The sequence below is a fragment of the Alexandromys fortis genome, unplaced genomic scaffold, assembly GCF_014885135.2.
Source record: "Alexandromys fortis isolate MF-2015 unplaced genomic scaffold, M_Fortis_MF-2015_v1.1 scaffold_54, whole genome shotgun sequence".
In the NCBI taxonomy this organism is placed as follows: Eukaryota; Metazoa; Chordata; class Mammalia; order Rodentia; family Cricetidae; genus Alexandromys; species Alexandromys fortis.
The window spans coordinates 676,674-703,089 of NW_026067958.1; the positions used below are offsets into that span (position 1 = coordinate 676,674).

The 26,416-nt window shown below is 37.1% G+C and overlaps 1 protein-coding gene across 1 annotated transcript in view; it reads left to right on the forward strand.

Annotated features, from left to right (window-relative positions):
• The window catches only part of Plxdc2 (plexin domain containing 2), a 403,081-nt gene that overhangs the window by 137,866 nt on the left and 238,799 nt on the right, over positions 1 to 26,416 (forward strand). The window lies entirely within an intron of this gene.

A 26,416-nucleotide genomic window follows, 5' to 3' on the forward strand; every position in this document is an offset into this window, starting at 1 on the left:
CATGGACTACCGTCCAGATGGAACTCCTCAGGACCGCTCTGGGTTGGTTGTGGATGCAAGCCTGATGTCTCTCCTGGTGCGGGGTTCGGATCTCCTTGCTGCTTGGGTGACTTGTAATCAAAGGACCTACTTAGGTCGCTGCAGGCAGGCTAGTGGGGACAAAGGAGCTAGCACCCTCCCGTTTGCCCTGCCCATTCGGATTTGGTCCTAGAGCCCGAATAGGCTGGGCTGGGAGATGTTATGTGGTCAAAGAGGGAAGGGAGTCAGACGAAGGGGGGGGGGGAGGGTTGTGGATGCAAGCTGGGTGGGATAGAAAGAGAGAGGAAGTATCGGGCAGAGTAGCCCCTGAGGATGACCAGGAAGTGTAGGAGGGGTGTCTGAGTTCCCTGTCGCGGGCTGCTGCCGTGGTCAGAAACTCACTCACCCCAGTGATGTCTCTCCTGGTGCCTGGACCGGGTACCTTGCTGCTTGCGGTATCTCGTAAACAAAGGCTATTTTGGGTTTTTGAGTGTATATGTGATTGTGTGTATGTTCAGATGCATATGTGTTTACATGTGTGTAGAGGTCAAAAGAGAACCTTAGGTTTTATTACTTAGGTGCCATCTGTGCTGGCTTATGTGAGTGTGTGCACATACGTACATGTGTTTGTCTGTATATATATGGGTGCATAGCCATAGGCATGTGTTTACATAAATGTATGTGCAAAGCTGTGTGCATGTCCATGGACTTGTGTATAGAAGCCAGAAGAGGATTCAGATCTCACCCTCTGTCAACTCTCTCTCATTCTCTTGAGACAGGGTCTCTTTCTGACCTGGATAATTTGCCTGGTTTTTTTTTTTTTTTTGTTGTTGTTGTTGTTGTTGTTGTTGTTGTTTGCTTGTATGTGTGTGTGTGTTTACTAAATTGGATAGGCAGTGAGCTCCATCAATTCCCAGAAATCCTCCTGCCTCTATTAACTCCATTGCTGGGGTTAGAGGTACCTTGTACCATCCTGGCTTGCATATGGGTTCTGAACAGTAATCTTCATGGTACACAGCCAGCCCTCTTATCGCTGAGCTTCTTCCCAGCCACCCATCCTCAGAGAGTGACTCACTGCCCTGGCAGTTCACTGATTAGTCTAGGCTCTTTTGGCTACTGTGTCTGTCTGTGACTTCTCTTGTCTATATCTCTTCAGTGATGGCATTGCAAGTGCAGACCACCATGCCAGGATTTTTTATGTAGTTTCTCGCAATTAAAGTCAGATTCTCATGCTTGGAAACTTTAGCTTCTTGATGTGAATTTAAGCCTTTTGTTTGTAAGGGACTCTTTGTCTCCCTCCTAATCTGGTAGACCTCTTAGCCATTGCTAACTGTAGAGCACCTGTAGTAAATACCCTCCCCCTTCTGCCGATTAAGAAATTACTTTGACTTATTCTTTCTCGAAGAGAGTAGTGATATTTCCCCATTAATTTTACATTCTGTTTTAAAGTGTGTGGTTTGTACATAATATAATAACTTGTGGTTATTTTATTTTAATGAAAAAATGTTGGATTATAACAATCCATCATTCTTTCTTACATTCCACTACTCACCTATTAGCCATTTTTCATTAAACTGTGGTAGAATGTGAGGAATCATGAGCTGATGTTTTCATATTCTAATCATTAATGAGGAGTGAATTTCCAAGAGATGAAAATCATTAGCTAAATCTAAGCTTCACAATTGAGTATATATCAGGTTCTAGTCACTGATCTCAGGTCCTTGTGATTAGGGATAAGTTGTAACAACCCTGGGTCAGTCAATATTTCATCTTTGGCCGGCGATTCGTTATGCACTCAACGACATAATAAGTGAATTTAAAGGCCAGTAGATAGTTTAGCAGGTAAAGGTCTTGTCCTCCAGCAGGAAGACCCTCTGGTTCTTTCCTTCAGTCTGGATAAAGTCTTACTGAGATGTAAGGAAAGAACCAAATCCTGCAAGTTGTCTTCTGACCTTTATAGTCACATGCCTTGAAACACACAACTACCCAATAAAATAAAATTAAAAAAAACTAAACATAATGAAGTTTAAAAGTAAAGTGCAGGTCCGGAATGAGAGTTCTATAGTGTCCTAAACAGAAAAGAGCAGGTAAATATTTCTAGGAAGCTTTTTTTTTTTTTTTTTTTGGCTTGAAACGGTTGTCTTTATTCAATGAGGCCGGGGACAGGGGAGGGCAAACATGAGGAGCACAGTTTGGGGATCCTCTATCAGGAGTATAAGTTAAGAAAGTTGTCCAAGGTGAAAAAAAAAAAACTAGCAGGAAATGCGCCAACTCCTTCTGCCCATAGGGGTGTCTTCAGTAATGTCATCTCAAAAGTGGCTCGGAGAGAGGACAATGGCTGTCACAGATGAGACTCTTCCTGGGGGCTGATCATAAAGCTCCCCCAACCCCAGACATACTCGTGCGTGTGCGCACTCGCGCACACATACATGCTCTCACACACACACCCATACACACACACCCATACACACACACACAAACGCACACGGCTTCTAGGAGTAGAACCTGCTGTTGCTGACTCTCTTCTCTCTCAACCTCCGGTTACACTTCTCCTAGGACAGCTGCAGCTGGTTCTCGTTAACGTTGAACTCCTTCACCAGGGCATCGCGTTTGGCTCCGCGCATGTTCTGGTGCGTGTCATACAGGAAGAGTTGGTTATTGAGCTCTTCTTGCCGCCGCCTCAGTTGGCGACAGGAGGAGTAGAGTTCCTCTTCGCTCTCCAGGACTGGCCGCATCTCACAGAAAACCAGGAGGGAAGCCAGCTCGATGTCTTCACTGTATCCATTCTTCAGAGGGACTGATCTAAACCCTGCAGCAGAAACACAAAGAGAAGAGCCAATGGCGGGCCATGAACATCAGCTCTTGGCTTTCTTGTGATAGCCTGGAGACGCCATGGCCATCCAGAGGGTAGAGAGGTCAGTGCGCCATGCTAGGGCCTGCGATCCGGATGCCCAAGTTCCTGTTCTAAGGTCAAAGGGGACTAGCATTCTTAACAAATTCACACAGGGCTATTAGTAAAGTTAAAAAAACACCTGCCAACTAGAAATGATTAGTTCAGAAGAAATCAAAACCGGGCCGACAAGATGGCTCAGTAGGTAGGTAAAGGTATCCACTGCATATCTGACAAACTGACTTTCTAGGAAGCTTTTATAGGGCCTGGAGGTCAAGTCTCACAATGTAGAAAGTTTAGGATAAAGGAAAGATATGAGTACTTAGGTAAAGGGGATGCACTGGGAGTGTCCACAGTCACGGGTTTATTAGGAAACCCTATGCTATCCTGGAACTTCGCTTCTCACATGGCTTTCCCACTTATTCGTGTCCTGACAAACATTATCCAAATTTTATGGAGTAACGTGTCTTATACTGAGATCATAATTAATTGACTCAACCCATCCAAAAAGTCAGGGAAGATCTGATTACATTGATGTAAGTCAGCATGTTAATTGCCAAGATACGGAGGGAAAAGTTCTTTTGAATGTGTAATCAATCTAGGCATCCTAACCTGGGGCCTAAGAAGCAGAGCAGTTAAAGGGAGACACACTAGGTATAGGGAGAGATGTGAAGGAAGCTTTAAGGGAAGACTCTTTAATAATTGCATAAGTATTGGGAAGCAGTTCTTTCTAGCTACAAGGTTTGAACGCTGCACTGAGACAAACTGTTATGGCTTTGATGATCAGAGTCAGCCTCAGCAGTTATCCTCTGGAAGAAGTGGTCAGGCCACTGAGCATTACCAAGGCGTGTCTAGCAACGTGAACAAAAGTGAAGTGAGTAAGGAAAGAAGAGATGCAGGGGAGATTAAATTCTTACAATGCAACAGAGAAATCACACAGGCCTGAACGTTTATATAATGTTGCAGGAAAGAGGAAGGAAGTAGCATTTAACTGACTCATTAAAGAACCTGAGTTAATTAATGTCCTCCAGGTGTTTTTCTACCATCCATGAAGCATTAGATTTTAAAACACTGTCTACATAAAGAGACTTACCAAAACTAAGAAAAAAATATTAAAATTGTATAAAGTGGTACTATTAATATGCCAAAGTTTCATTACCTTTGTGTGATGAACAATGCATGGACTCTTTCAGTCCATAATTTAAAATTTAGAATTCTAGTTTGAACCATAAATAGTTAATAGGTCTGAATATTAATTTTAATTTTTTCCACCATTCATGCTAAGGTGTCATTGTGTAAATCATATTTGCAGTTGATGGAGATGTTCTATTGTTTGGCATCCTCTAAGAACTGAAAATTTACATCTTTAGAGAGAATCGATGTCATTGCTCCTGTACTTACTGCCAGCACAAGAATTAATGCTACTGTTCTCTTTACCATGGTAGTTTCTGGTAGAAAAAGAAGACCCTATTTTCAAGTTCACAGCCTCTTCGTTTGTAAATGGAAATTTCTAATTGCTGTTACCACCTACAGTTAGTAAGCAAAGCACTTGACAAAATCCCTTTGGGTTATCCAGTGGAGTCAGAGGCAAAGGGATCACATTTGCCTTTAGGAAAATAGCTGTCGGACCCAGAAAGAAAAAGAAAAAAAAAGTAGAATAGTGGAATTTCCCTTTGCTGAAGAATTACCAGTCAGAGAGGAAGTGGTTCAGGAATGGTAGTCTTTCAGCCATAGAGGCGGAGAATAACCATTAATAAGTACCGTCTAGTGGAAACCCTATCATTATGGGGCTTGTGCTCCCTGGGAGAGCCCCACTTGGTCTCCATCCGTACTCAGAAGAGCCAGCAAGAGAATGAATGAATGAAATGCACAAGCTGGCAGAAACAGTCTATAAAAGCAAAATTATAATGTTTTTTTTTCTCAAAAAACTCCCCGTGTAAAACTAGAACCATCAGTTACCTTTGATGAACTTGCTAAAAGTAAAAGTCCAGATATTTTATATTTTAAGTGCCCAAAGTTTTAATATAAGACTTTTGAAAACTTTAAGTCCAGGAAAGTAGAATGGATGGGGAATATCAAGAGCTGATTTTTTGGAAAGTCAGAAAAGAAGGCAAATTACTTACACTGTTGAGTGCTCTTTTAAGCAGAAGGCACATCTCATTTCCAAGGAGAAGTAGGTAAATGGCTGATGTTACATGCAGCCCCACAACCCCCAACAAAATCAACTGAGTACAAGCTCCTTGTACCATGAGATGTAAATTGTTAGTTCCTCAACCAGCGAGTGGTTTGTGTGGTTAGGTCAGGGCTGTCAGCCAGTCTGTGGGCTCAAATGTTGGCAGAAAGTAGTATCAACTCGGAAATATGAAGTCACAGAAAGGCCATGTTTCACAGATCCATGGCTGCACCTTCCCTGACTCTGAGTCAAAGGAAAAAGATACTCACTGTCTCAGGAAGTAATGTCATAGCAAATCTGTATGTGGTGAGAAAAACTTCCACAAGAAGTGGAGGCCAGGAACTGAAGGGGATGTGACAAGGGGACTTTCCTCAAGATCTTAAAAGTAGTGATCAATAACAATTCCACATAAAACAGAGCAGAAGAATTTTAAAATATTGTAATTGGATCTGGTATTTGGTGAATAGTGAAGGAAGCTGTGGATAGAATTGGGAGAGAGGAGTAATTGTGATGACACATCATTGACCACTGATTGTGGAAATTATTAACTTGTGGATAAGTTCAAGGGATAATTTTTTACCTCTTCCCTTTGTGCAAATGAGGCGGATGTACATAGTAACACCGACTGCCTTTGGATGCTTGTGGGTAGAAAGTAACACCAGCACTACCAGGCTCTCCAGGCTGTGCATTTTCAGAGAACACAGTTTCTCCACATAAAACACATTCATGTTGGAAAAACAAACAAACAAATGAAAAACTTTTCTTGAACTGTGTTTACTATGGGAACTTTTTTTTCCCATAACATTTTCAAAATGCTTACATGGAAACTAAAAAGTTGGAGATGAAAGCTTATATGGTACCCATGGATGATGGCAATTTGTTCTCTTTTACACTTAGTTCTGTCCTTGGCATGTGTTGGGAGAAACTGTTTATTGCCAGCTGTTCAGACCCAAAATAATCACACAGAAACTATACTATTTAAATCACTGCTTAGCCAATCATTTAAGCGCGTTTCTAGCTATCTCTTATATCTTTGGTTAACCCATTTCCATTATTTTATATTTTACCGTGAGGCTCGTGGACTACCAGCAAAGTTCCAGCTGGCTCATGTCTTCCCCTCTGGAGGCTCCATGGCTTCCTCAATTCTCCCACCCCCCTCTCTCTGCTAAGCCATTGGCTAAAAGCAGCTACTTTATTCATTAACCAATAAAAGCAACACATAGACAGAAGGACCTCCCACATCAGGCGTGGACTCCATAAATCATTTTAGAAGAATCTAACTTGGTGTACATGGGTAGGGCATCTTCCGTCAACAATGCATTTTAAAAAGTTCTTTCAATTATCAATGGGATTGCTTTGAGTTTGCTGTGGTTTGAATGATGAGACACCACTCTTCAATGCCTATACAGAAATTTATACACAAGATATTAAGAGAAGTAAGCCGTGGTGGATGTCTCATGAGAGTAAAGATGGAGTAAGATATTGAGGGAATAACTCTGTCCTTCTGTCACGTGAGGATGCAGTGAGATGCTCTATCTATGAAGAACAGAATGAGCTGTTTGAAGACACAGAATCTCTTAGCAGTTAGGCCTGTGTACACCTACAAGTGTGAAAAAAATTTCTATTATTTAGAAGTTTCTAAGTCTTATATGCTTTGTTATAAAAGCCTGCCTTGAGGTTAAACATGATTTATTACCTCTACTTGTATAATCTGAAGATACCATATAACCAGTTTTTAAACAGTTAAGTTCTTTGCTTTGTGGCAATGTGATCGCTCTGTCCCCACTTCCTAAAATAAATGTACTCAGAATGTTCATCACAAATAAATTTCTGAACCTTGATAATCCATACTTATTTAGGATCCTGATGCTTGGTTGTTTTATTCTCCAATTGAATGTTTATCATGAAAAAAATTCTCCTTAAGAAAACATGTTTCTATTTTTTGTGAAGTATCATATTCTGAGTGTCATTTGAAATAATATCAAAGTATCTCAAGAGCCATTCAAATTTTCTTTGATGATGCTAATAGTGCCTCAAGCCACTTATTTCAATTATATGTTGTTAAACTGTAGACACATGGGACATACAAAAGAAGAACATAAATGCCAATTTGTTGACATGGCTTCTTATTTTTAATAGCAAGATAATTTTATTTTCATCTCTTTCACACTAAATCAATTGGTCTTTGTAGTATGTTTATTTTAGTTGAAGATTCTGGCATACTGACAGATTATAGGAAGCTGTCTCTGAGAGGAAGTCTTAAACTCTTGAATACTATTCATTAGAATTAATCAAACGTTAAATACATAGCAAAGGATCAGTTACTTTAGTGTTGTCTAGTGTGTTAGTATGCTTGTTTTGCTCTAACAATACATATAGAATTCAGCGCCTCACAAAGCAGACATTTAGTTACCCATAATTCTGAGGCTACAAGTCCATAGACTATATGTCAGCAAATAAACTTAATTGCAGGGATATATTTATTGAATGTAGCCAGTTTGTCTCCTGATGTTCTACCTTTATATGGCCTTTCTTTGAAGTATATTTAGATGAGGAGAAAAAGGGACAGAGATGTGTAGAAGGGTAACTTTCTGATGATTCTTTTTTATAAGAACACCAATAATCCAACGGGATTGGTCTCAACCTTATGGCTTTATTGTTTTACATTAATCATTTCCTTAGATTTTCCATTTTCAAATACAACCAAACATTCATCTCATTAACTTGGCTTTATACAATTTGTTACATCTATTATTTTGACTTGACTGGATTTTAATTAGTTCATTAAGACCAAATATCTAAAAATATAAACCAGTCTTACTGATTTCATAGGGATGATGGTATGTGATGAGTATTTTGGAGAAAGTATTAGAAAGTGTTAAGAACAGAGCCTGTGCCCTTTATTTCTTAGCTGTGTATAAGTTGTGAATTTTTCAGTGGTGCTATATGTTTTCTGTTTTAAGTTAAATTAAAATTTATTTTGCTTTATTGAAGAGGCAATGCTCTTTGAACAATATTAGAGTTTCTTCTCTCAATTCCTATTTGATATCTAAGACATAAAAGATAATACAGTTCATATACATTTTCACAAATGAAGAAACAGAGGCTCAGAAAGCAATAAACAAGCATTGATACCTTCATCTGCAATTTATTTTATTCTTATATCAATTTATAAAGTTTGAATTAAAGTTGAGTCTTGAACTTCGTTCAGTTGGACATGATTTCATGATTGAGTTTACTCAAGCCCTGGATAACAGAGAACTGAAATCCAAAGAACACTCTTGGAATTATACTCACTTCTTACCTCTATCCTCCCATTAAACTTTTCTCCCATCCTAGACAGAATATCTGTAGAGCATGGCAGGTTGAAGTCGGTTTTGTTGAATGACAGTCAAAACTACTGGATTTCTACTGGATTTCTCAGTGGTAGTTAATTAAACATAGGCCTTTTTGTTAGTTTATAACCCAAATAGGAATGCTATCTACCAATTTAACAACAAATATTTAAAATAATATAATCAATAAAACAAATGATTATTTCAAATTTATACCGAATAAAAATCATACCAGCAGTCCAGTTGCTGGGTAGAGTTACTTGCTTTGAGTGACAGTAATTCTTCCAGTTTTAAGAAGGATTGGCAATATGTTTGCTAAGTCATTAAGAAATAGAAAGCATGCTCACCAGCTAATGTTTTGTGCTCAATAACAGGTTGGAGTGTTTTATTTGTTTGTTGCTGTCTTAGGTTTTCTGTTGCTGCGAAGAGGCATGAATATAGCATCTCTTTCTTATAAAGGAAAATATTTAATTGAGACTGGCTTACAGTTTCATAGATTTAGTCCATTATTGCCATGGTGCAAGGCATGCAAACAGACATGGTGCTGGAGAAGGAGCTGCGAGTTCTACATCTTTATTCTCAGGCAACATAACATGAATTCTATACCACACTGGGCATAGATTGAACATAGGAGACCTCAAAGTCCACCCCCACAGTGAAGCACTTCCTCCAACAAGGCCACACCTACACTAACAAAGCCACTTTCTATGAGGGCCATATTCTTTCAAACCATCATAGTTACCTATTATTAAAATCTAGAAGGCAGATCTTCACATTATAAAAGAATAACACTATCTGCTATAAAAGACATTTTTATACATTTGGTAAATACAAGACACAAGGAAATAAATCATGTAGCCTACATTCAACACATGTGATCATTCATATGGCTGGGAAATATTTAACTATTACAAAGTTGCCTTTTTAGTCAACAAAGAATACCAGATCTGCAAAGTAACTTGTTTATATAATTAGGAAATCTGCTAAAATTTATAAATATATATTAGCATAAGAAGTTCACTTCAGTACTTTTAGAAAGTTTCTAAGGCACCACTGATTTTTCAATATTAGCATAGTCTTATGATATTGATTTGTACTTAGGAATATTTTAAGGTTATAACAATAATAAAAATCTCTCCTAGGTATGGTATCTTATCTCCGTAGCTAACCCACGTTTAATCCAAAAGGGCAAGTTCTAAATTGTTATCCTGACTTGAGTGAATCACTTGATATTAATAAGGAATCATAGTGTATATGATAGCAATCAGCTCGGGAATAGGCTGAAATTGAATTCATTTTTCTGATTAACCTAGATAAGGCAAGAGAAAGGCACACTATCTTGTGTAAAACAAACTGGAAGAAAGTAGTGTTCTTCCATTCTACTGAGTACGCCTAAAGGAATAGGCACAGTTTTTTAACATCTATTATTTGTGTTGGTATTTAGGCTACTAGTCCATTTGATATTTGAGAGTAAGAGTCAAGTAGACAAACTAGCCATTGGACTAGGCCAGTGTACTCTGAGAGGGTAAGATTTTAGGTGTTGTGGCAGTTATCTTTCTCCAGTTATTTTAGGTAATACAAGAAACCCAATGTCATGGGGAGAGTAAAAGATTAATGCAATTCTATTTGCTACTACCTCTTACTCCTTTCAGAATTATTCTTTGATTCTCATTATTTTCAACAGTCTTGGGTTTAATCTCTCTCTAGTCTAGATGCTCAAAATGTGACCTGTTGATTCGATTGCCAGAAGCATTCCCCAAAGGTTTGACAGATGCTAAATTTTAAGTCAGTCTTGGACATGCTGAGTCAGAGCTGTATTTTAACAACCAAGTTCCTTTTAATGGGTGAATTTGATGCTTATTTGAGAAATGTACCCTAGATTTCCTGAGGTCTTTACCTAACTAGGCCATCATTACAATTAACACCAACATTTACATTATAAAAGCCAAGTCTCAACTATCAGGTAATAAGTTTGCTGTTGTAACAGGGACTAGCAATTTACCAAAAACCAATGTATTCACCTGGGTTGTCAATTTTAATCAGGCAAGGAAAGCCTTCCTTGGGCTTCCCATGTATACCTCCGATGTTAGTTTGATTCACATTACAAAGAGAATACAGTTTCTAATTATTCCTAATCTCCACTATGAATCTATCTCCAAGTGAACATTGCAAGCCACAGAGGATCATCATGGATTAGAACAGAGGTATTAAAATAATATCAATTTCACAATGCAAGGATAATGAAACTGAATATCTTCTTAGCCTTCCTGTGGACACTGAAATGGAACCTGACATCAGAAGTCCTTGTCTCAAAGATCAAGCTACCAATGGCTGGGGGTGGGCCAGGTTGGGTCACAGAAGGACTTTATCCAGTTGCAATTGGGTTTCTTTTATTGAAAAATTTGAACAATAAGAATTCCCTATATAACTCAAGGGATATTGTGATAAACAAGTTCAGTAGTACATGATAAATCCTTTTTCAAAGGGCTATATGCAAGTAAGGAGTTAGTATAATTTTTTAAGACTACATTAGTGCTTTCCATTTTGAGAACAGGAACAAATTCAATATCCACACGCCATTTTCTATTTTCTTGTATCTCACGTGTGTTTGGAAAGAGCCCTCTTTCTCTACAGGGCCAGGAAATATAATTCTGTGTTTTATAAACTTCATTGTTTCTCAAGTATTGCTATCAGATCCACCTGTCTAAGTGTCCTCTGAATCTAAGAAGGGCTGAGTTTGAAAAATATTAAGGAAGGCTTTGATTTTAATATATCCTAAAATTTGAGGCACTAATCTAAGTATTATTTTTTGTTTATGTGAAGAGAAAATTAAAAACAAATAAATTTCAATTTGTAGATATTTGGTTTTTTAGCTTTATAATCTTTATTTTATCTTTCATGCTTATGAAAGTCAATCATATCTGCTGGTTTTTTTTTTTCTGAAATGATGGTGTTTCTTTATTCACTTGATAGAAATTTATTTAACATCTATTACAACCGTGAAGCCTTGTTATTGACCAGGAAATGGCCTTCATTTACTCTTAGCTTTGATAAACTTAGAGAAATGAATCCATCGATAAGTAGAATATTAAGTCAAACTTCTGGTAGAGAAGTCAACTTTAGACATGGTCTCCGCTAATGATCGTTTAACCACCATGCCTTTCTAGATATTTTAGCTATTGTCTTCAGTTTTAATGAAGAATTATTTTGCTTCCCCTCATAATTATTGTAATATTCCTCTTGAACTATAAAGCAGATTAATTAGTCTGTAATACATTAAAGTACTTTGCCCCTCACTTCCACATTTTGATATGAGTTGTATCTTCTGCTGTTATGATGGATAATGGTGTACATGTTTTTTTTTTTTTTCACATGGGAATTGGTCACCTCATTCAGTAAACTTGTTGGTACTTTAGTGTGATTGCTGAGCATGTACAGAAGAGAAAACGTTTTGCATTTTCATTTTTATCAGCCGAGCCTAAGGTTCTAGAAACATATATTCTTACAGTCCATTCTGAAGTGATTAATGAGGCAATCTTTTTAAAGCAGGAACCACATGGATCAAGCCTTTTCCTCCCTAAATCTTCTTGATGGCTTTCAAACTCCCTACGAGAGAAAAACATCCAGCTCGGTGTCTGTGTTATACCACACCCTGGTGATGCAGTTTCAGCTTGCTTTCCTTGCTTATAATGGTCACTCCTGACTCCTGTCCCCTCTCCCTTCTCAGGCTCTAGTAAGTTGGTCACTCCTGCCTGTACAGTATGATGGCAGCATCTGTGGCATTATAATATCCTTAGGGTCTGGGAAGCAGGCAAGTAAAGTACCTTGGTTTATAAGTGGATGAATGAATGATTTTCCAGCGGACTGAAGGGAGAACCATGCTGCAGTTCAGTGGGAAATTTGATACACATTTTGCAGAGTACTTTGAAGTATTTCAAGCCTTTGATATTGGCACAGGAACCTGGTACTGGTAAGAGATCTTTAATGATGCATATACCATAAATTTGAATGTGATGGAGTGAGGCTTAACATTCTCAACTTGAATCCAAATTTAGAAGCTGAAATTTACATATAAATAGAAAACTAGCTCAGTTTTCCACAAATATATCTTAAAAGGAAATAATAAGAGGTTAACAAATTTAAGGTTTATACAAACTGAAAGAAAATTTTTGATTTAATTTCAATTAAACTTCATGAAGTATTTGATCCATAAGTAAGAAAAGAAGAAAGTATTGTCTAAGCATTCCAAATAACATAGAAAGATGTTTATGACCTAAAAAATTATATAATCCACCTGCCTGTTAGTCAGACCAGTAATACCTACCAAGTAATTCCCAACAAAAGGCACGTCAAAACATTTCATCCGAGCTGCGTGTTTTGAGGTGTGAGAAATTATGTAAATTAACCCGAGAACATAGTGCTCTGCTTTCTACTCTTTATTCACGTGCCATCCTCTATAAGCAAGGCACTTCAAAGTTTGTCTCCATGCATTTTTCCTTTCCTCAGGGGTAATGTGAAAGAAAATTATTTCTCGAAAATAAAATACTTTAATTTGTACTGATTTATTCTAACAGAGAGGCAGGAGTGTCACTTTGAAGTGGGACTCGCATTCAGGATAAATAGAAATTTTTGTATGTTGATTGTTGGGACTATTCATAGTTAGCTATCATGGTATCCAAAGTGGGAATAGTGGGAAATTGAGTGTGTGTGTGTGTGTGTGTGTGTGTATACATGTGTGATTATTTTTCAGCTTTCTTTTGAGATGATAATCATTTTTCATCTCAGATTAACTGAACTGAAACCATCAACCAGGATACAGTGTCAAATGGAAGGGCTAGTAGCATATTCACACTTGGCAAGGAAAGAGAGAAAGAGAGAGAGAGAGAGAGAGAGAGAGAGAGAGAGAGAGAGAGAGAGAGAGAGAATATCTAAGTGCCTATAGGTTATTGGGCTTTCATAGACTGAGTGCATTGGACTGAGTGCGTTTCAGGTTACCCACTGTCTCAGAAATTCTTGTGTCTAGCTTAAATAATTCTCCAAATTATTTTATGAACATTTGTGACCACTGTAAACACACACAAAAACACTGCTTTCTTTTTTTTTTTTTCTTTATTTTTCTTCATGTTTTTCACACTTTGCTAGTTCTTCATTGCCAGGTATTCATCTCAGTTACAGCATGTTTTTATTTTATTATTTTATTTTATATGTTTTGGAGACAGGTTTCTCTGGAGCTATGGAGCCTGTCCCCAAGCTAGCTCTTATAGACCAGGCATTAACTTAGTACTCTGACTTTATTCTGGAGTGCTGTGCACCCATCTGTAGATGACAACTAAGGTAAAATTTAAATATAGACATCCATCGTCAGACTGGTTTTCTGCATTTTGTCTGGTTATTTATTTCCATTTATTTTATATTACTACTAAGAGAACATAGATAGAAGAGTTGATAATCTTTAATTCATTTTCTATCCTATTTTTCCACTTTCTGTCTTAAAATTTAGATTCTTTTATGAGATAGTTGTACATGCTCTTTATGTCGCCTGTGGTTAATGAATTTAGTGCTTTTATGCTTGGTTTTAAGCCATATTTATCATTTTCATAACTGTAATCCTTGTGTTTGTCTACCATGGGAGCTGAGTATTTCTTAGAATTTTAGGGGGTTCATTGGGCTTACTGATATCTAAAAAGTACTGAATGCAAAACTACCTGGTATATTTATCTTCCTGAAAATATGAGTACATTCCAATATTTTATAAGAATTTGAGTTCTCTCTAAGATTTACCAATAATTTCCTACTGTATTTTTCACTAGCATTAATTCTTTTTATCCATTTCTATGTTATAAAATTTGCTCTAAAAATCTAACAATAACCTACTGCTTACTTTTTGTGAATATTGGCTCAAGGTAAATATATAGGATTATGTCTGGAGTATCAGAAATAAAAGTTAACCTCAAAGATAAGAGGATCAATGCATTCCCAGCCATAAAAATATGATAAGCAGAAAATGTAATATATGATATTATCTCTAATATTTTGTACTCTGGCAGGCATTAGCATATTTCTGGAATAGATCACAAAAATCTGAATTTAGTTTTATTGGAGGTTCTACTGTCTTGATTCTTTTCTATTTCCTTAAAGTGATTTTGTTGATTGTTGTGTATTTACATTGTTAGTAAAATCATGTTATCATCCTAAACATAGGCAATCATGCAATTTAATTAGGTGTTCTCATTCTGGAGAGCAATGGCGAGATCTAGGCATTCTTAGCATTTTAGGCATTCTAAAAACTTTATTTTAAAACTGCTTCTTGGGTGACTGTTAGTTGAAATGAAAATATGAGTATTTTTCTTTTCACAAACAGTGGGGAACTCAAGAAACTCAGTAACATAAACCGAAGTATTAAGAGTATGGTAGAGCTTGTTAAGTCCAAAAATCCCTAACTACATTTGTGCAGAACATCAAGCTTCTGATCCTCAATGTGCCCTTAATTTTTTATGGGCTTTTTACCAGTCTTAGGAATGGGACAAATTGAAAGATGATTTATTTTTAAATAAAAATCACAGTTTATATAAAGAAACTTTCTTTTCATATTAAATGTTTCATCTCTATATTATCTTGAGTTAATAAATGTGATCAAGTAATTGAATTACTTTGATTCAAGTTATCTTAAATATTTAAAAACTGCTTTATGTATTGAATGCAGTTTTATATAAAATATTTCCAATTTATATGTAAAATCAGTATATGAGTTTAACTTACATAATTACCTACTGTTTACTGTAACTCCTAAATCATTCTGGGTCCTTCATTTCACAGTTGTCTTTGTCATTCAGAAACACACATCTTTTCTTTGATTTCTTTTTTCATAAAGCTTCTTTGTAAAGTTATTTGGAAAAAAATCAAAGCTAAGTGCCTTTGTCCATTGCTTTATGGTTCTAAGGCTGTGTGAAGATTTATTTCATTAAATATATGAATCAAATGTGAGAAGTAGAATAACTTGGGGAAAATTGCTTTCTCTTGCTGCACTAATCTCTCTGAACCTTTCAAAGGACTTTAAAATTACACCACTATAATTCTGATCGTTTAGTTAATGGAATTCATCTATAAAAAAGAGGTGAGAAAAGTATAGGAAATTGCACAAAATTTTCAGGGCAGGTTCTAATTTTCTTGAGAAATGATTTAACTTATCTAAGTAGTCAAGGCTAAGAATTCAAAGTAAAGATATAAAATTGTCTAAATAACAAGGTGATGGTGCTATAAGGGATAGTGGCATAGGGTCACCTCAACTGTATCATCATCTGACGAGGAAGCTGGGCGGAAGCATGGCCTTAGCTCTGATAACCTGCTGTGAACTTCTGAAAATGCTAAACATTATAATATGTTTTGTTTTGCTTTATTTTCTAAATTATCATCTGTTCCTTAAACCATTAAATGGAAAATTCCAAAATTAAGTTAGCTGTATTTCAAATTGTTTCCTGTTCTATTCTGTATCATAAAGTCTCACATCAACCACTTCCATCATGGCCAAAATAGAAATCAATTTTTTGTTATTGTTCAGGATATCTATGCAGTATTCATTACTTGTCCATTAGTCCCTGAGTAGCCCCTACATCTTGGCTATCAGCTAATAGTAAGCCCTTATTAAATTTTATAATGGTACCAGACCACAAGAATAATGATGCTGACAGTTTAGATACATCTAAGAGAAGCTGAAAAGTTCTAGACTTCATAAGAAAAGAAAGGTTATAGCTAATATTCAATCTAAGAACTTCAAAAGTTAGGGTTTTGGTGTTTGATAAACAGTGTTAAAGACAGAAAAGGCAGTTGATCTTAAGTTCTGTAATGTTGATGAATTCACGCAATTCTTTGAGATCTTAATGTGTATTCCTCATGGTCATGCAGGGAGTACCCCATAATTTAGTTCTCCAATAACATAAAATATTACTTTCCTTTTAGAAAGATATGAGTAAAGTTATACATGTTTGATGTAGATTCATGAAATCAAATTTTAGAAAAATATCATCAGGTTTAACTCTAAGAACATATGTTCTGCCTCCTTCAACTATCTTTAAATGGTCACTCAAGTTGACAAACTTTTTTAAAACCATGTAGTTGTAAACTTCAAGGTACATTTTTTTCAAAGTCAATGCCAATGATCAACTTTGTGGTGATTAAACTAAGTTTTAGTGACCACTGTTCAAATCCACTCTATCTATCAGGGTATTTAGCCTGTAAAAATTTGGGATGAGACTTGTGATTTACCTGATTTAATCAGATGCAGAGAAAGGCATGTGGTTGATAACATCTGTAGTCAATGACTGAGAAACCCTGAGCTCCACTCTGGGTCATTATGGAGTCTAACTTGACCCAGGGAGTATGATATGATAACAACTTGGGATGAGATTGAGTTAATCAGACAGCTGGCAGACCGAATTTATTAGAAGTCCCTCTGTGTCTTGGGCCCAGGACATTTAGACATCATTTCTGAGTCTGGGTACCATTGTATCAATAGATCCCATCTGGCTTATACTGGTTCAGAAGTTTACATTTTCCCAGGAGGTGTTCTTGTCCATGACTGATCCTTGTTTACAGAATCTTTTGTTTCCCTCACTGGCAGTCAATCCTTTCATGCCTGGGATTTGGTTCTAGTGCCTGGGCTTCATTTGAAAATCAGTCAGTCATAGCACAGGAAACATGTGGGTTTATGCCTAATGATCAACAGAAAGGTATTGTAACACATGGTTTTCATTTTTTAATGGGTTATGAAGTCACTGAATGTTATATGCATGCATATGTACAACCATACATACCTTTCATGAATAAAATTGAAAGCATAAAAACAAATATATGGCCCTTAAAAATGAGATGGCTCTGAATTTAATAAACATGTTAACAAGATATTTAGGTAATAGTAGTGTAATGGGCTTTTATAGTGGGGAGGAATGAAAGAGGCTGTAAGAGCACACCCTCTCATACCACTGATGACTGAGGTTACAGACCAAAAATAGCTTTGTTATTCTGAGGATTATGATTAATGTGTCCTGGAAAAACACAAGGGTCTTGTGGAAACATGACATCTTTTATTTAATTAGATAATCTTTACCTGCCCATAGATTATGTATAGAACGTACCAATGTTGAACTGAGCCTATTTCCCCAGTCCTATTAATGCATTTGAAAGACTAGCAAATACTCTGAGTGAATAAGTATATTATGGCTGTATGATGAAAAACTGTCTTCACTTTAAAGTCAATGCCGAATTTTATTAATCAGAATGAGGAGTCAACATTATTAGCTAGTTACTAAGAAATCCTCAATCAGAAGATTATCTTTCAAGTTCTTCCTATACATTAAACCTCTATTATACCTACTATCGATTGTGTACATTATTTCTGCCTTCCATTTAAACTAGCAGTGACTCATCTTCCTGTATTAACATAGCAGGCAAGATAGAGGACTCTCTTCCCCTTCTACATATAAAGGGCTGTTTGCCTTGTTTGGTTGATTTCAATAGCATTTATTTCCTATATTATGTTTTCCCTTTTAGATTATTTTATGGTGTTCTATAACTAAACTGTGATAAAGATTGATATCTTGACCCTAAGAAAGATTACTCAAAGGCAGGTTAGATATTAACTAAGACCCATCTCCGGTGATTTCCCCAGTACAACACACCATCAGTGTGTTCATATGCAAATTGGAGTGTCAGTATATTACTATTATTTTTATTTTATTGCTTTTTATTTATCTCTACATTTTTCTCTGCTCCCCTTTTTGCCTCTTCCCTCCCCTTTACCCCCTCAAGGTCCCCATGCACCTAATTTACTCAGGAAATTTTATCTTTTTCTACTTCTCATGTAGATTAGATCTATGTAAGTCTCTCTTAGGGTCCTCATTGTTGTCTAGGTTCTTTGAGATTGTGATTTGTAGGCTGGTTTTCTTTGCTTTATGTTTAAAAGCCATTTATTGTAAAGTTGTGAGGTTTTATTTGTTTGTTTTTTTTTTTTTTTGACAAGTTCTTGTAGCGTAGGCTAGCTTGCAATTCACCATGTAGTTCAAGTCACCTACAAACGTGCAATCCTCTTAGCTAACCCTCCCAAGGGTTGGGATTACAATGTGGACCACCTCACCCATACACAAAGTTGATTTCAATTTTACTATAGAAGGTTTATTGCCCATAGCATAATTTGTCTTCTGTATCTATGAAATTAGCATGTTTATTAATCATTTTATTTCCCAGTAAAATAAAATATCCAGATTACTCAGTGTATATTTTGGATGAGTTTCATGCTAATTACATTTTTTCCAATCCAACTCACTTTTTAAAAGTGGTCTTAAGTTACTAAGTTTCTTCATTCAAAAGGTATCCAATAATGGGCTTCAGTAAGAGAAAGGAGGAGGTAGAACATAGAGAATGGGCACCTGGACACAGGTATGTTTTAGGGCCCTCATTCGCTCCTATCTCAGACTGAACTCAGTACCTGGCTCATTCCTCTACTTACTTTCCACCTCTACCTTAAACCTGATCTCTTTGTATGTGCTTCACTGTTTCTGAATCTCAAGAGGTCTTGAGCACCTTCCTCAATGACATGTTATGTTTACTATGTCTTTTAACCAAAGAGGTCTGATGTGTAGACATTGAGTTGTGAAACTTCCATAACTTCAGAATAACCAGGCTTTGTCTCAAGCTCATATCATTTAGAAGGGAAACTTTTACAGATTATTTTTGTAATCATTTATTCTTCTTCTGCCCTTTCTCTGATGCTGCACAAACATAGATATAAGTTTAAAGAATTTGGGCAAAGGTGAAACACATAAATTTCCCCCAGGTGAGAAAAAAATGGAACAAAAACATATTTATGGATGCGTTGTTTATAAGCATAAATGGTTAGTATATGCCAGTGTCCATGCTTGTCCTTACAATACAGTCACAAAACATAAACATACATATGTGTACTCTTGCACACACCCAAAACACACCCTATATAAATTGGAGTCACTATTCTGACACCATCTATGTCATGTGTCCCTGAGACACTGCTGGGTTTGGGAATTGAGATAAAATATTTATCCATATTCAGTTCATTTCTTCTTACAATTAAAAGATACAAAGCAAAATCAGCCAAAGGAAAAAAAAAACACAGCGTAGTGTTTGGGAAAACCAAGGTTAGCAAGTGCTGCTTCTTTTCTCTACCAACACATTGTGAAGGCCTTTAAGATGTTCTCTACCAAGGGAGGCCGTTCATAATTCCCCCCTGAGTTAGTTGTTTTTCCACCTGAATGACAAAAACACAGAGAAAGACATAATAAAGGGAGAAGCATTTATGTTGACTCATGGCTTTAAAGGTTGCGTAGTCTATGGCTGTGTGGCTCCAATGTTTCTGCCCCTTTGGGGATTCAAAAGAAGAAGAGAGTATAGTAGAGCAAAGCTGTTCACCTCATGCTGCCTAGAATCAGAAAGAGGAGAAAGGAGGAAGAAAAAAATTTTGAAAGGAAGGGAAGAATGAAGAAGGAGAGTGAAAGTACAAGAGCAACATGAGAGGGGAGATGAAGAGGGTACCACACATTCATAGGCAAGTTATGTCCTCCAGGCTACACTCATAGTGACTTCTTTCATCCATTGAGATCATATCCCCTATTATTTCTACCACTTCTTAATACTCAATTCAACTATGACTCCATTGATAGTCTAATTCACCACTGAGGTCAGCGTCTCCTGAAGTTGTCACCCCTGAACATTACTCACGTTTTTGACTAAGTCTTTAATACAATAGCATCTAGAAATGTTGTATCGACAAATTATGACAACAAAAATTCTTAGGATTCTTTTAAAATGGCTCCTGTAACTACTATTTGTCTAGCATATACCCAAATCTGGTATGTCCAACAGGAAGGCAGGTGCTGAGTATAAAGAATGTACCTAAGTCATTTAGGCACATTAATATACTCTTTCAGGGACTGAATGTTTTCAGAGGACAACCAAGTGCCTAACACGCTCAAGATCTTTTCTGGAGAGAGCAAGTGTCAGGCTGGCTGTAAGTAGAGGTATAATAGGAGTATTTAAGGACTCACCTTTGAAGAGTGATTATTACAGAATAAAATTCAGTCCATTTATAAGAGCCATTTTTGAGCTGAAATTTTTGGGAGACATACAAGATTTTCTGAAGATTTGGGGTTGGATTTAACTGTCATTAATCGAAGGTGTGTATGTTGGCAAAGAGCCCATTGAGAACTTCTCTATAGTGTGAACAGAACACATTGTTATTGAGAGAATTGAACGAGGAATACCTGGAACAAGAGGCTTGTATTTTCCACTTGGGTAGATAGTAAGGAGCCATCAGCACATCCAGAGGCAGAACGTCTCTCCTGAGGACTTCAAATAAAATATGACTGATAGATTCCATTCAAAACTCTTAATCCACCTAGATAAAACATGCTGTGAACTTTATCTTCTGTACCTACCTTGCTGAACAACGCAAAATCTCCAAATTAGCTGCAGCAGTGAGTTCATTATCGACATAACCAAGGATATCATTATTTTAATACAATTTTCCTATTCAGTTCTGAAATTAATCCAGAATCAAAGTAACATGACAGTCTGCCTTAGCCAAATATTTTTATTCTTTCTTAGGTGATTCCAGCCAGTAAATATTCTTCCTGGAAAAAAAGTCCGAGTCTTTCTTCAGGGAATTCACAGTGATGGTTTGGTCCACTTGTAAAGTACAGAACTGAATCACAGAGATATCCAAGTCAGTCAGTAATGAGTGTGACACCTGATTTCAATCCCCAGAACCTGCATAAGAAGCATGCATGCAGTGGCTCACATCAGTAATCCCAGTATCATGAAGTTGTGGTCAGGAGGATCTCTAGGGCTTGTTGGCCAATCAGTGTAGCCCAATGAATCTTCCTTGAAAATAAGTCGAAGAGCAATTGATAAATATACTTTCAGCCTCTGGCCTCTATTCACGTACCCCCCACATAAGCACACACAACTTCTCACCATCATACATACACACAAGCATGTGTATACCTTCACACACATAAAATGTAGAATAGAGAACATCTTAATAGATGAAGTTGTGATGAATTATAATTTCGTGAAGTTCATGTCCTTGCATACAATTACTTTCTGGTGGTTTGGCATATATGTTTTATGAGTATTATTTATGTAAAGTAGTCAAAAAAGGGATTAAGATGCTTTCAATACACCACTGTCAGTTACTTGTAAGACTCTGAAATAAATTCATTAGGATGTGACATAAAGGGACCACGTTTTTCCCTTTTGCTTTATTTACTTCCTGGTATAAGACAGTTTCGTTGAATACATTCTTATTGGAAAAAAATGCACACAACAGATTCAACTTAAGGAAGAAAGAAAAGTGTATCTTCCTTTGTGTTTCCAGGGATGCAGTCCATCATGATGGGAGAACTTATGTTGGCAGGAGGAGGAGATGGTTGGTCACATTGTGCCCACTGTGGAGAAACAGAGGGTGATGAATCATGGTATTCAACTTGCTTTCCTCTTTTTAATCAGTCTGAGACCCAAGCCCATGGGGTCGTCCTACCCACATAAATGAAGTCTTCCAGACTTATCAGTTAAGTCTAGATAATCCATTAGAAGCATGCTAAAAGATTTGTTTCCTAAGTGATCACAAGTGCCATCAATTTGACAATAAAGATGAGCGATCCCAAGGGCATAGAAGGAACTATAGAGATTATATAGAACACTATGAGGATGCTTTGGGATTATTTTGGTCTTTTCAGGTTAACTAGTCATTGTGAGGTGTTTTGATGCTGTCTTATTGGAAATATAATGCAACCACTTAACTAATAATAACACTATATCCACTACTTCAATCTTTTCAACTGTCTAAAGATCTACTAATATCAATTTGCTTATTGGATGTAATAGTTTAGAAAAATATATTTGTAAACATTTCTCCCCTTACATCCAAATGGAAGTTTTTAAACAGAATTATGTTTCCATGAACTGATTAATTCCAGTAGCGAGGAATGTTGGAGAATTCTCTTTTAAGGTTTTCCATGGGAATTTAAGTACCATGTAGTAGACCAAGCACAGACAGTCTGCTGAGCACAGTGTTGAGAGGTCTGTCCCATTGTGCATGCTTTCAATGAAGCTGGGAAGAAAAACATTGTGTCCCATAGTTCTCTCTGCCTTGTCTCCAGATGACTTGTTTGATTGTCAATTTAAGGAATAATTTAAGATATTTGTATGCATTTTGAAAGCCCATGAAATTCAGATAAGTAATTTTAATATAGATCACCCAACTGTAACTTTTCCAATTTTCCTTCCTTCATTTCTATAAAACATCCATTTTGATTTATGTTATTTTCTCTAAAATACATTCTGAAACAAGATCAGCATCTAAGCCCATGTCACACTTCCATCTTGAGTCATCTACTAGCTGAATTATGGGCCTAGAGTGATACATTCTATATGCATGGTTGAGTATGCCTGCTTATTTATAATATTGTCAGAGAAAATAGGATTCAGTATAAAATGGCAGCCCAACAGGATTTTGCAAACCCAGACCCCACACTCACAATGTTTCCCACTAGGAAACTTTTCAGGCCTTCCTGAGTGCCTGTTTACTTCTTGTATATGCAATTAGAGTGAGCAAAGAATTGACCAGTTTGTAGAAATGGAGCAAGCGTTTACCAGCACAATGCTGTGTGGCTGTAGATCAATCACTGTGTTTGTATGATGGAGCCTCTGCATGCTGAAGCAAAGGGTGACATATCACATTGAACCCAACTAATATATACAATGAATAAAACAACTATTTTAAAGTATGAATAGCAGATTCTTTTTCATCAGAAAATATTACCAAATAATGACAAAAAAAATGAAGTCCAGACTGTCTAGAGTCCTGAATTGGGAAGTCATGTGGTCGTATAAGAATGTTTTTCCAGAGAACCTGTCTGCTCTTTCTACTAACCTCAAATCCTGCAAAGGAGTGAATTTGAGTACTAAACAAATGCTTAACATATTAATAAGTTTTTAGATTAAATGAAAAATATGGACATTAGCTTTCCTAGGTCAGAAGTTCCTTCAAATTAATTTTTTAGAGTAAAATTAAGGGAATGATGAAGGGGGTTTGAGAGGGGTTGAGAAATTAAATCAATAAAAGATCCTTTGGACTGATAGTCATTCTGCCTGCTTCTTCATGCCTGGATTCTGGGTCTCAGAACAAGACTACTGGTCCTAAGACAGGTCATGGGAGAGTTGTTTATGCTGATATACCAGAAGAGAACTGGTAACCTTAACGTCAGAGAAGTGGACCCAACCTGTTTAACTAACAAGCTGAGCTTAATGACAGGCAACTGTATTCCCAGACTCTAGGGAAGCTGAGGAAGTAGAGTGGCAGAAAGCCAGATCAGACTGTGCATCTTGGCTAACCTTTATCACCGAAAATAAAAATGAAAAGAAAGAAGGAGAAGGAAAGGGACGAAGGGAAGGAGAAGGGAGGGAAGGACCAGGACAGAGTTGGCACAGCTTACCACTGTCATAACTCACTGAGACCCACCACCCTACCTGGGAGACAGATTCACATCTCTGAGATTAACCTAAACTTTGTGCCAGAAGGTCTGTAGTTGTTAGGAAATTTTATTGCTTAGCTTTGTTGTAAGCTGCCTCGTATATCTACAGTAATGAGGCTGGATATCAATTGAGGCAAACAAATTGCTTCGTGTAATTTTGCCTAGTACCAAAATTCTTAGAGCCAGACACATCCTTAAGAAAAGATGTTTGCCTTTCCAGATAAGCTATGTCCAATGTGACTTAAAATACAGGGTAACAAAAACCTAGAGAATTTTATAAATTACTGTGAACCCATAACCAGCAAACAAATAAGAAAATATTTCAGCCCTGGTATCTTACTTATTTCTGCCTGGGCCTATAATTCCTATGCCAAACAGAATTTCTGTAAGTGTGTTCCTTCACTCCCTTAGTCAGTGAGGACTGAAGTATTGTCAAATGTTAGGCAGAGGCAGAGTGTTGCAAGCAGTTATTTTCCACAGTGTAATTGACAGCCCTAATTAGTGTCTTCTTGAACACTCAGTGCATGCAGAGTCACTGGGGGATGCTGTGCAGCCATTTACAAAGCATACAGCTCCCTTTTGGAGTGCAGTTCACTGATAAGAGCACAGTCCTTCCTCTTTCTGGCTCCAATATTTCTTCTGGTAGAAATTTGGTGAATTTGGTACCCATGGTTCTTCATAGGGATCAATGGACATGTTATTATTGCATGGAGTCTTAAGACTCCATCCATCAACACATCAGAGATTATTTATTTATTTATTTAGTTAGTTAGTTGGTTAGGTTTTTTTTGTAAGTTTTCTCTTTTTAAAAATTTGTTATTTATTATGTATGCAGTATTCTGCCTATATTCTTCCTGCAGACCAGAAGAAGGCACCAGGTCTCATTACAGATGGTTGTGAGCCACTGTTTATTTGCTGGGAATTGAACTGAGACCCTCTGGAAGAGTAGTCAGTGCTCTTAACCTCCGAGCCATCTTCCCGGCTTCCAACATATCAGACTTTAAAATATCTTTTCGGTCTTAGTGAAACTAAACTGCCCTATCTTGTTTGGAAGGATTACCACAAACTTTCTGAGTTGAAACCAAGGTATGCTAGCCATTGTAGTTGCTGAAAAATGGTCGTGGTGGCCCATAGGTTCTGAGATTATGAGTTGCAGATTCTGCATTAAGCTCAGTAACAGCCTTCCACAAAAGGTTCTTGTATTGAGAGGAACATCACATCCATGATTAGATCAGTGTTCTCTTGGCCCTTTGTGAACCCATATCAGTCCAGTTATAAAGGGTGCCGATTCCTATCTTTTGGTAATGCTTGAGCAGAAGGCTGTTCCTCTTGCTTGGAAACTGAATTTTCAACCCTTGCTTTATTCTATCCCCTACTGACCTACTGAAATGAAAGACTAGGAGTCATGATTAAATCTAATTTTCCCTCATGTCGTAACAGGAGGAGCTGGGTCAGCAAGGCCAGTCCTTGCAGATGGCTTTAAAATACCTTTGTGATTTGATCTCCTTGCTGTCCCATCCATTTCTGTAAGTGCCTGTCAATGCCCTCCTTTACCACCCTGACAAGTTCCCAAGGTGAGGACAGTGCAAATGAACAAGCAGGTTTGTGATGCCTCTGAGAGGGTTGCTTATCAAATGAGGCAAGCAATGATCCAAGTCTGGCTTCTAAACTACAAGATAGGTTAACACATTTACAGGGAAAAAAAAAACTCCACTATGTTTAACCCATTCAAGCACATCATTGCGCCTTTGCAGCCTGGTATAGCTCATGGAAAATCAGCATAAGCTCACACATTCATCATGCCATTTCTTTTCAAATAAGCTAAAGCTTATTCTTTAAAAGCTAAAGCTTTTCATTCTTTAAAATTCTAACTTGCTTTCTCAGAACAGTTTTTTCTCTGTGTGTGTGTGTTTATGTGTGTACATGCAGAGGAAAGATATATTATTTGTGTAGAGGAGTATGTTTGAGAGTCCCTTAGAGATCACCACAGGAATCATTGGTTCATTTTATCGTATACCCTGAAGTCGCACAATACCCAGCATATCAGTTATGCTTACATCACTTGGAATCAAATAACTGGGCAAACAAAACAATAACAACAATAAAAAATAACAAAAAAAGGAAGATTAGCTTGTTTGAATCCTGGTTCAGATTCCCCATGCAAGTTTCCCCCATGCCTTTGAATATAGCATCATGTTGATGGGGGAATGTGTGCTAAGAGGCTGTTCATCCCATAATAATCAGAAAGCAGAAAGCAAGAAGGGAACTGGGGATAAAGTGCAACCTTCAAAGACACACCCCAAGTCACCTCCTTCCTCTAGTAAGACTGTGCTCTAGTACCGACTGTCTGTGACCAAGCATCCTATATATGAATCTGGGGACACATTTCATGTTTAAACTGTAACACTCAGATTTCCACACTGGGTCTAATATGGCAAGT